General features: G+C 45.8%; 1 long non-coding RNA gene across 1 annotated transcript; it reads right to left on the bottom strand.

Moving 5' to 3' along the window:
* Positions 1-1,171: 1,171 nt before the first annotated feature.
* On the bottom strand, positions 1,172-6,627 carry LOC126042679 (uncharacterized). The gene is made up of 3 exons (XR_007507254.1): positions 4,220-6,627; positions 3,975-4,109; positions 1,172-1,510 (listed from the first exon to the last, which is right to left on the bottom strand). It is a non-coding gene; the product is annotated as an uncharacterized LOC126042679 (long non-coding RNA).
* Positions 6,628-10,908: the final 4,281 nt, after the last annotated feature.

Raw genomic sequence — 10,908 nt, 5'->3', positions numbered from 1 at the left:
GATTCCCAAGTAGATAGGTGCAGAGGGAAAAGACAAACTAAAAACACACTGAGGAAAAAATTTCTGTGCAATTAGAGCAATTTAAACTTAGTGGTTATCCACTATTTTACCCCACTGGAACTGTACCTCATCGATGAGGTTGCAGTGCTGAGCTTTGGCTACTCAGGCACAGTGGAGAGCTGGATCTCACTTCTCTGGTTCAAGGTTTCCTAGCCTTGCAGAGCTGAACAGACACCCCTGTGTATCCTCTGAGTGTAAGATTTCTTAGAGAGGTGTTTCTAATATTCTTGGGCTTGACCAGCAACCAATACTTTTGGGTTTGACCTTTGCAGTGAGGCAGTGAGAAGTTTCTAGCTGCAAGTCTTCACACCACTGGGGCAACCGCAGTCCAGTTCCTCCAGGACAGGACTATCACTTTTTCCCACCTCCCACCAACAAATACATGTCCTTCTCATTTATTACCCCTCTTCTTTGGGGAAGAAGTTGAGGTAGGAGAGGAAAAAGCATCTATAGAGTCAAAAGAGGATTTCACTTAGAAGTTTGAGCCCTCTCACTCTACCTTGTCCCATCTCTGCCAGACCATGCCCCATGCCCCAAACACTCTGCACCAAAGCTTCTTCCCTCCTTGGATGAGTTGGATTAGAAAAGAGAGGCTCTGTTATTATGGAAGAGTCTTTGTGATGCTTGGGTAATAACTAACACCACTGTTATCATCAATAACTAAAGCCCACTTGTCTCTTTACAGTGAAGCACTGAGATTGTTTGATTGAGTCTTCATTAGTATCTGCCATGAGGAAACCAGTATGTCTAAAACAAGGAATCATGCAAAACTGGAATGAAACTTCCATCAAGTTGGGAAAAAAAAGAGCAGCAAGGTTTCATTTTTAAGTCATCTGCTCAGTAGCTCTTGTGGGTTCAAAGGGGGCAAAGCTTCAAGATACTTCAATAGCATTACATGACTTCCGATTCGTTAGCATGGGGCTGTGAGTAATTCCGAAACCCTCACCTCTGAAGTAGAGCCAAATGGCAGCAAGTGAATCACCCAGAAGACTGAGACCGTTTTCTGCTGGCAAAATAAGCCGCGAACACACTGCAAATTGCACATGTTTCTTTGCTTATTCAGCATTTTGGTGCAAGCAGCTTTTATCTTGTCAATATTGCTTACCAATTCAGTTCACGAATGATTGGATTGTGAGATATCCTGTCGTTCTTTTAGTCAGAAACCTAATAACACAAGCTTTCTGAAACAGAATGCGTTTTTACACTTTCACACAAGTTTGGGGTTTTTATTTTCCCATCCTTCAATTTCTGAACTCTGCGCTTCATCATTAAACGTTTACCTTGAATCAGGATGTAAAGCAGAAATCACTCATGCACGATGCCTTGCTCATTACATCCGTCTTCACAAGGGAACGTCTCTCTGATTTCCTGTGTCAGAAGAACACGAAAATCACTGTATTGGTGCAAATCCACTACACCCAGGATCCTGTCTTGAACTCTGGCCAAAAACCTGGGGAAGAGAGTAAGAATAAGAAAAACTTGCAGGGAAATTTCAGCTGGGTGCTCTCACAGCTTCTGGTACTTTGCTGCTCAGGGATTTTATGAAATAAGTCATTTTGGAACCAATCGGTACCCTTGAATGAATTCCTCATTCATGAACTTGTTCATCGCCCTTTTAAACTCACAAAACCTCCTCATGTCCCCAAAACCATGCACCAGGGGACCACCCTGTGGGGGAAACATGTGTCTTGAAAGCAACACTCCCCTCTTGTCCAACCTGAACCAGCCTCCAGGTGAAGTTAGTGCCATCTGATACACTCTAATTTTTTATGGCAGGAGAGGCCATTCCTGATCTTTCATTCTCCCCAAAGCCTTTGCAGCAATGTTGTATCCCTTCTGAGGTGGGAAGACTAAAACTGCCCCCAGCATCCGAGACACAGGAGCATGATGGATTTGTGCTGCAGCATCATGATGCTCTCTTTTCCTTTCCTGGTAATTCCCTGTGGTCTTTTGGCTTTTTTGATGCTCCTGAGCAACGGACTGGTGCTTTTATGGGACCACCCATCAAAACATTGGGATCTTATTCTGGAGTGCTCATCATCAGCCAAAGCCTATCATCTCATACGTGGCATTTGGGTTTATTTTCCCTTTGTGCATCACTTTGCACCCAGTTAGTGAATCTGCAGTTCTTCAGTGTTGTCCCTCAGCTTTACAATTCTGCAAAATGCAGCAGCAGCAGCAGCAAAGTTCCTCTTTCCCAAGTTGCAAACAAATGTGTTGAAAAGCCTGGATTTCAGTAATGGAGAGTTTCCTATGCTGCAACTTGTGCTGATGCCTCTGGGCTCTCACTGTGTCCCTCTGAGCAGAGTCTGGCCCCAAATACCAAATCTCTCTAGAGATACCTACATCCTCACTGACACCAGGGGCTCCTGGTATCCCCAGGCACAGCATGGTCTTTCCACACCTAAGGGTGGAAATGGGGATGGGGCACCGCCAACTGTCTTTCAAACATTGCCTAAGTTCTGAGGAATGAGCCTGGAGCTCCAAAAATCTGCAATGACAAGGAAATCATTTAGTTTGCCTTTTCACAGAGGCAGCGAGCCAGGGTTTTACCCTGGTTAATGAGCTAAAATGCAAATAAGGTAAATATCCTCATTTGTGTAGGATTCCTTCTATTTTACATCAGGGGCAGTTTGGTCTCCATCCCTCAGACAGCTATAAACCTGTTAAGACTAAAATAACTGAGGTAGCATCAATCTGGGGAGATTAAGCCAGTATTTTATAGCTAGCGTGCTGAAGCAGATATGTCCTTGTATCCAATATTGGACAGTGAGATATTTGTGGTAGCATCTCTGGGTTTAACCACTCTATTATTGTGCTTTTCTGGAAGCATGCCTGGGAAGATGCTGAAGTTCAGCAAATGGAAACTGAAATCCTAGTACTTTTTCATTTATTAGCCACTGCTCCACGCTGAAGAAAAGGCATTTTTGCAAAGACCCTTTTTGAAACCCCAAGAAAAAGCAAACGCCACACAGGAAAAACCTGTTCAGCTTGAGCTCTGCTCAAATCTTTGAGCTCCCAGGAGGTCCTGACATCTCCAGCAGCTTCATCATGGATTCACCTGCCTCTTCTGGCAAGAGGGCTGCCAGTCATGTGTGCCAGCCCAGGAAACCCTCTTCCCTTCAGCGGGGCTCCCGTTCATTTTGCGACATGCTCTTTCCCCAGCCATGAAGTCTTGCCTCCAGTCCCACCTGCCCTGCCGTGGGAGGAGGAGGAAGGATTCAGCCCAGCTGCCCCTACTTCAAAGGGCTGCTACAGGGGATTCTTAATTAACCTTACACCCCAGTTAAATGTAAACCAACGTGAAAGCGCCAAGGCTGTTCCCTGTCGAGGGACAGCTGGTTTGCATAAGATAGTGTTTCTTTTTCGTGTATGGACATATGGGTTGCGTTAACATTTTGGCACATGGCAAGAAGTGGATGAACGTTTCTTTCTACTGCCTCCTTCAGCTGGTGCCAACATTGAGGATCATTTCTATGGGTCTGCTGGCTTCAATGGGGAATAGTCATAGGTTTCATAGGGCAAGTCGGAGACCTTGGGCCAGTGCGCTTCACGGATGTGAATTTTGCACTGCCTGACTCTTCTTCAGCCTGTGGATTGGACCTCCTCATCAGGACATTTTAATTACTTTTTTCCAAATAATGTCACTTACCCTGATGCTTATGTTATTTATAAGTGAGCACTAATTCAATGATAACCATGGATTCCTACAGTGGGCACCACTCTGTGAAATGATTTAAAGAGAAGAGAGCATGCTCTGAAACACTGGCCTAAATAAATCTGCAAAGTTACACACATATATATTATTTCTTTAAAAGTTGCAAAAGCTGTTTTAGCTGTCCAGAAATTCTGATCTTATGGCAGATGTGGACTGAGTCTGAGATGAGAATTTACTGTCACACATGCTTTCTTACCAGGTCTTCACTGGAAGATGCACAATACACTGCCTATCCTGCAGAGCGACTCCATCTTCTACATTGCGTATCAGAACAGTTCAAGCATGACCATACTGCAGCTCAAGGTATAGACGCTTCGTGCAGGGACCAATACTAGATAAAATAAATTTAGAAAATGCATACAAGAATACTTTTTTAAATTTTAAAAGGTAATTAAATTCACATTTTAAAAAAGAAAAAACAAATGTTGTCTTCTTATTTACCTCTGGACTTTTGAGGGTCTATGGTTTGACCTGGTCCAAGTCTTTTGCAGCCAGGAGGAAGAGATATTCTATAAGCAGGATCCAAGAGGCTTTTATGTTTTACCAATTTTGTCACTGTATCAAACGACAAAGTGTTTGTAAGCTGCAATTTACAAGGAAGATGTTTCCAAGATGTCTGAAGGTGAAACGCATCAAGGGGAGTTATTGTTCCTCTATCTCCCAACACTTGTTAATTCTCTCGTCGTCTGCTGCTTGAAATACTGTTATTTTGTTAAACAAACAAACCAACCCCAAAACTCACGCATACACAAAAAACACAACCCCTCCCCCAAACCTTTCCATCTCTCATATCTCTATGATCCAACACCGCAGCTGGTCCCATGCCACTGTCCTTAAGCACTGCAGTGCTGCGCAGCGTGGCTCTGCGGATGGGTGGGTGGATGCTCCTGCCCAGGAGGTAGGAGCTGAGCCCTACCCACACGGAGCTCACCTTGCCTGCCTACCTAAAAAACCACCACCAACAAAGAAACCCAGCGCTGTGCCTAAGGGTGAGGGAAGAACAACGCTGGGGCTAGAAAACTCTTCCCCTGTGCTGGAGCAACTCTGTCCTATGCCATCTTTCACTTGGGCTGGTTTCCACCCAGGTCTCCGTGGAGAGAAGCTACAGCAAAAGTCCTCACCACAATATACCTTGTGTGAGCAGCAAGAAGTTAGTTTGTAGCCCCAACCTGCATGTCCTTCTATTTGTCTCTTGAGGAAAGTTTCTAGGAGAATTGCAAAAGAGTGTAAAAAAAGTGACAGTTATCTTTGAAGAAATGTGCAGAAGAACAAATAGTCTTATTTTTCAGACTGCTCACCAAAACATTTCATAGGGAGTACAAAGGATGTGAATTTCAAGATTAAAGAAGACAATAGAATTTGCTGAACGAACTGATTGAGGAACAGAAAGGACCTAAACTGATATTAGCTTACCTAAGACTAAACAGAAAACCTCCCCTTGTGTCAGTAATACATCTCCCAAAGCTTGTACAAAAGCCGTATATACAGGAATTAAAAAACTATTAAGCCAGTAACGTAACAAGATTTCTGTGTCAATCGACACCTAGGAAGACTATGACTACGCGTCTTACATTTCCACTCCATCTTTCTGTGTCATAGGAATGGATGTATTCATACCTGCATGATGTTTTCACACAAGCACTACAGGTTTTCGGGAACTAGCCCAGGAAATTTCTTACCATGTTGCCTTATGTCAAGTAAGCTTTAATGAGAGCACCAGGATTTGAGGACCTTTGAGAAACTGGTGTCTAGAGTATTTTCCTGAGGACGAGTGGACTTGGTCTCAATTTTAAGGCATCAACACCATTATCTCTCAGACCAAGAGTCATCCTTTCATGGGAACTGGTGATTGCTCCTGTGACCTCTTATCAATCTCACAAGAATAAGATGAAGAAGATAGTGAGCATTGCCCAGTTGCCCCAAATGCCTCAGTCGTGCATGGTCCTGCCACTCACCAGCCATCCAGGTAAGGAAGTGGTAGGATCCTGTATCCAAGATAGCTACAGCCTGTTGCCATCATCTCCATGAGCCTGCAGGCAAGCCAGATGGGAACATGAACAGTCAGCTGGTCAAGAGCCAGCAATGACACTGATGGGCATAGCTGGTGGCCAGGCGTAAATCAGTCCTGCAAACTCAGGAGCACAAAACAGTCTCTCGTGCACAAGGTGCACCCCAAAGACCACAGGGACAACACAAACTTGCAAATATTGAGTATGACCTGCAGCACTGCCACCATGAAGGGGAGGCAGGAGATCTTTGGCAAACAGCCGCAGAGGCAAACAAAGAGGGAAGGAAGCGCTAGAAACATTGCTTCCCTCTGTGGCGTTACAGGAGATGCCAATTTTGCACAGGCTGTCCTGAATGTCCCTTGAAGAACAGGAGATTTTGTTCACCCTTGATCCAAACAGACATGGAAGATGCCCCTTTGGCAGTAAGTGGATATCTGCATCTCCTTGGGAAGTCCATCAGACCACATCCATGGGAACTGACAAAGGTGGGCAGCTCTCAGGAACAAGGGCAAAATCCTCTCTACCAAAGTCAGGCACCAAAACCAGGTGGAAAAAACCCCCATGAAGGCAGTAACATACTTCAGTCCCGGCCTTTGGTACCTGTGGTGGGTTGACCCTGGCTGGATGTCAGGCACCTACCACAGCTGCTCTCTCTCTCCCCCACTCAGCTGGACAGGGGAGAGAAAATATAACAAAAGGGTTATGGGTCGAGATAAGGACAGGGAGAGATCATTCACCAGTTATGAATTTTGCCACTTCGTGGGCAAAACAGACTCGACTTGGGGAAATTAGTTTAATTTATTGCCAATCAAAACAGAGTAGGATAATGAGAAAATAAAAACTAAATCGTAAAACACCTTCCCCCCACCCTCCCTTCTTCCCGGACTCCTGATTTTCTCCAACTCCTCTCCACCAGCAGCGCAAGGGGATGGGGAATGGGGGTTGTGGTCAGTTCATCACACCTTGTCTCTGCTGCTCCTTCCTCCTCAGGGGGAGGACTCCTCACACTCTTCCCCTGCTCCACCGTGGGGTCCCTCCCACGAGAGAAAGTCTTCCATGAACTTCTCCAATGTGAGTCCTTCCCACAGGCTGCAGTCCTTCAGGCACAGACTGCTCCAGCATGGGTCCCCAGTGGGGTCACGGGTCCTGCCAGCAAACCTGCTGCAGTGTGGGCTCCTCTCTCCACGGGTCCACAGGTCCTGCCAGGAGCCTGCTCCAGCGTGGGCTTCCCACGGGGTCACAGCCTCCTTTGGGAACCCACCTGCTCCAGCGTGGGGTCCTCCCCAGGCTGCTGGTGGAGATCTGCTCCCCCGTGGACCTCCCTGGACTGCAGGGGGACAGCCTGCCTCACCAGGGTCTTCCCCACGGGCTGCAGGGGAATCTCTGCTCCGGCGCCTGGAGCATCTCCTCCCCCTCCTTCTGCACTGCCCTGGGGGCCTGCAGGGCTGACAAGCCACCCCTGTAGCCCCCCTGCTACCAAAACCTGGCCATGCAACCCAAGACAGTGCCCCACCAAGCAGTCTCACCAGTGCCAGAAGCAGAGACAGGGGAAGGTGAATGCCCTATTCCAACCCACCAGTGCAAATCAGGAAGGCAGTGCTGAGATAGTGCTGGAGGAGTCTGGCAGAGCTAACTCCATCATAACCCACACTCACACAGAAACCCTAAGCCATCAGGTGCAGAAGGTGCCATCATGTCCCAGGACTTGGTCGCAGGTTTGGACAGACAGATAGGTGCCAAGGAGGACTTCTTTGTACTTAAAAAAAATAGCCTGTGGTGAGACTCTATGGCAGGTCCTGGAGATACTGGCTTTACAGGACCCTTCAGAGACAAATGCACCAATGCTGCAAGGTACAGACACACCAGAAGTTTCCAGAAGGGCTCCAAGGCCACATGGTCATAACCTACTCCAGGGTAGGAGGACACCTTCACCAGCTGCTTGAGCAAGAACACCCAAAGCTCAGGTCTTACGCTTCATCCAAAGTTTGCAGAAGAGGCAGCAGCAGGATCTCTCAAGTCCCCTGCAAGGCAGTAGCCAAGACAGGGTCAGAAGTTGATACATCACGCACAAGAACAGCACAAAGTCTTTGGGGAGGGCGGAAGAGTGAGCTCGGCAGAGAAAGGCGCTACTCAGCATGGAGGACCATGCGGCAGAGCATCCTGACTCAACAAGGGCCGAGAGGACCTGCAACCATGGAGATGGCTTTGTTGTCTTCACTCCACCCAGTAAGCAGGCGGAGAGGGGCTGACTGCAGCCGTTGCCGATGGAGCAAGGGAAAAGAGTCAGCTTTGCCCGGCTGTGCACGAGGATGCTCTGGTGAGATCGCCCGTGAAGCACCTCTTTGGCAAGGCTTCCTTGCTCTTTAAGTATGACAGACGGGGGCTGCTGTGGACTTCTATAACACAAAGTCTAAACAACATTTCAACCTTTCTGCTATTTAGCATGGCCCTTATTGCATAATAAACTAGAGACAGGGATAATGCATGACCAACATAGGTCAATGAGGCAGGGAAATGTAGAAAAGTTTCTGGCACAGATGCTCAGCTGCTATGCATTGACATAAAACTATTGACTCCTGTTGAGCCCTGAAGATTCACACAGAGCAATGCTTCAGCCTCCTACACGCAACCGCTTGTTTTTTATTCTTTCAACAAGAATTTTTTTTGCACAAAATGAAAACAGAGTTGGACCCACAACATTTGAATATCAATGGCAGGAGTTCAGACATTACCTCCATGCAAAGAAACATCCCTTAATGCTTGTTTTAATGTCAAGGATCCCCCTGACAGGTAGATGTTCCTTCCACTGCAGCCCAGAGGAAGGCACTCATTTAAAAATGAATAGTTTTGCTTCCATTATGCCATTATCCCACAAATTCTTACATTTTATTGGCTCAGGGCTCTGCATCACACCTTGGGTTGCCTGCAGTGCTTTGCAGGTTGTGGTTTGTTCTGTTCCTGTGCTAACAGGGCTGAAAAGAGCGGAACCTCCCCATCGCTGCCTCTTTCTCTCTGTGAAAACTATTTCTTTAATCAGACTGATTATCAAAATCGAGGTCATGACGCAGGTATGTTTGAGAAACTATTTTGTGTGATTAGGGGTGGGGAAAATAAAAATCAGGGCTTGCTAGATCAGCAAGCTGTGACCTTGCCTCCAATGTGAGCAGGCCACAGAAAGAAATTAGGTCTATCGCACAATGTTAAGCAGAAGACTGCTCCATTTAGGCAAGAAAAATGACTATGTAAAACTAAAACAATGAGTAATGGAAACTAAACTTAAAGTTTATGGGTTCCCATGCTTCATAAAATGCATATGTGGGGGGATAACAGTTTGCAAGAATGAAGAAAACTTTCTATCACCTGCTACTTACTGTGGAGGATTTTCAGTATCAATTATTAATACACACCTTGAAGTCAGCAGGCTCAGGTCCAGTTTCCCCAGCAGCCTGCAGAGACTGGTGGAGCTCTCCACCCAGCTGACAGCTGCCTCCCAGCTGCCCTGCTGGCATTGCAGAAGCTGATGCCATTTTGCAGCCTGACACCATCAGTGGTGGGTTTTTTTTATAGTTTCGAGATGGATCTTACAGATTGGACCTCTCGCCGGTTTACTCTGCAGTCCATACATCCAATGTCAGTACCTGTTTTCTTCCCCTGGGTTTTCTTCAGCCGATGCTAAACAGGTCTCTGACGCCTTAAAACAAGAACCCCCTTGGCTTATGGCCATGTAGTCTTCCTGACACGGATTTTTGGCTTCCCTATATTCCCTTTAGATGTGGCATTTGTGCTTTGAGACATGCAAAGGCTCAGGACAGGCACTGTGGTGTTGGTGGGGACAGTGCCCACGCTCAGTTTCTATTAGGCCATTTTTAATGACAAAAAAAATTCCTTTTAAGTGTTTCCAGAGTAGAAACCAGACCTATCACTACTGAAAACAGGATAATATTCAACACTTCACCAACTCAGATAAGCAATGTGAAAAAGAATTTAATGGATATTTTGAACTGGATCATTGAAACGAGCAAACGGACCACTTCCAACAGTGAAGGGAATAGGATAGTCTTGACAAAACCAGACTGTCCACATTTACACCAAACAGCAGAAATCCAACATGGGTAAAAGAGCAGTGGCATCCCATTGTTGTATGCAGCAAGAAGAGGGCAGAAATGACACAAAAAATGGGAATTTGTCATGGCTTTTGCTAGCTGGGCTGATGCACCTTGCTCTTCAATGATGGAGAAGGATAAAACAGGAGGTTGATCATCTCATGACATAATTTATCTGTATCCATAGCGATCACACCAGTCAAAGTTACACAGATACCTTGGACCCGATCCATTAGTAGATTTGCTGAGAAATGGTGAAGGTTGGCAACACCTAGGTCACAAGATTAAGACAACCCTGGTTTGTGCCATAAATCTCTCTCCATAGGTGCAACTGGGCCTTTCCTTGGGAAAACAAAAGTGCCCTTCCTTTTAGCTGATGGCAATGGCACCTCCAGTTGTAGCTTAAATCCACTTTTGCAGGCAAAGTCTCAGTGCTCCCAGCAAGACAAATTACCTAGGCATGGACCTCCACCCTGAGCTGGAAGGGAGAATTAATACAGATACACCAAAAAGATTCATCCTTTCATCCCTGTGCTTTTGCTTCTCTCCTATCAGCAAAATGACACATTTTCCTGTGATTTCTAGAGCAGATGAAACATGAGAAGACATATATGGACCTGGACACGTGTCCACACGCCTGATGCAGTGAACTTCACTCCAGCCAGCAGAGTTGATGTTAACATTGATGACATCTTTCCAGCTGTTGGTCTGTTTTTATTCTTCTATCAAACAGTCACTTTTAATAAAAAGCTGAGCCTTTTTTCTCTCTTACAGAATCTGTGAATGCCTCATATGGTCAAGAAACTGAGATTAATCATAACCATAAACACTATGTATAATTTTTGCTTGTTATAACTCTGTCCAGATGCTGGTACTCTGTGTGCCCATGGAAATTAGGCACTCTCCTCTTTCCAGCCTCTCCAAGAACCTCAGCGCTGTGACTCACAATGAGAAAGAAGGAAAAAAAAAAAAAAAAAAAGAAAAAAAAAGAATGGAAAGAATGCAAAGCAAATGCATA

Source organism: Accipiter gentilis, chromosome 9 (assembly GCF_929443795.1).
Source record: "Accipiter gentilis chromosome 9, bAccGen1.1, whole genome shotgun sequence".
Taxonomy (NCBI): domain Eukaryota; kingdom Metazoa; phylum Chordata; class Aves; order Accipitriformes; family Accipitridae; genus Astur; species Astur gentilis.
This window is presented reverse-complemented; position numbering and strand designations above follow the sequence as displayed.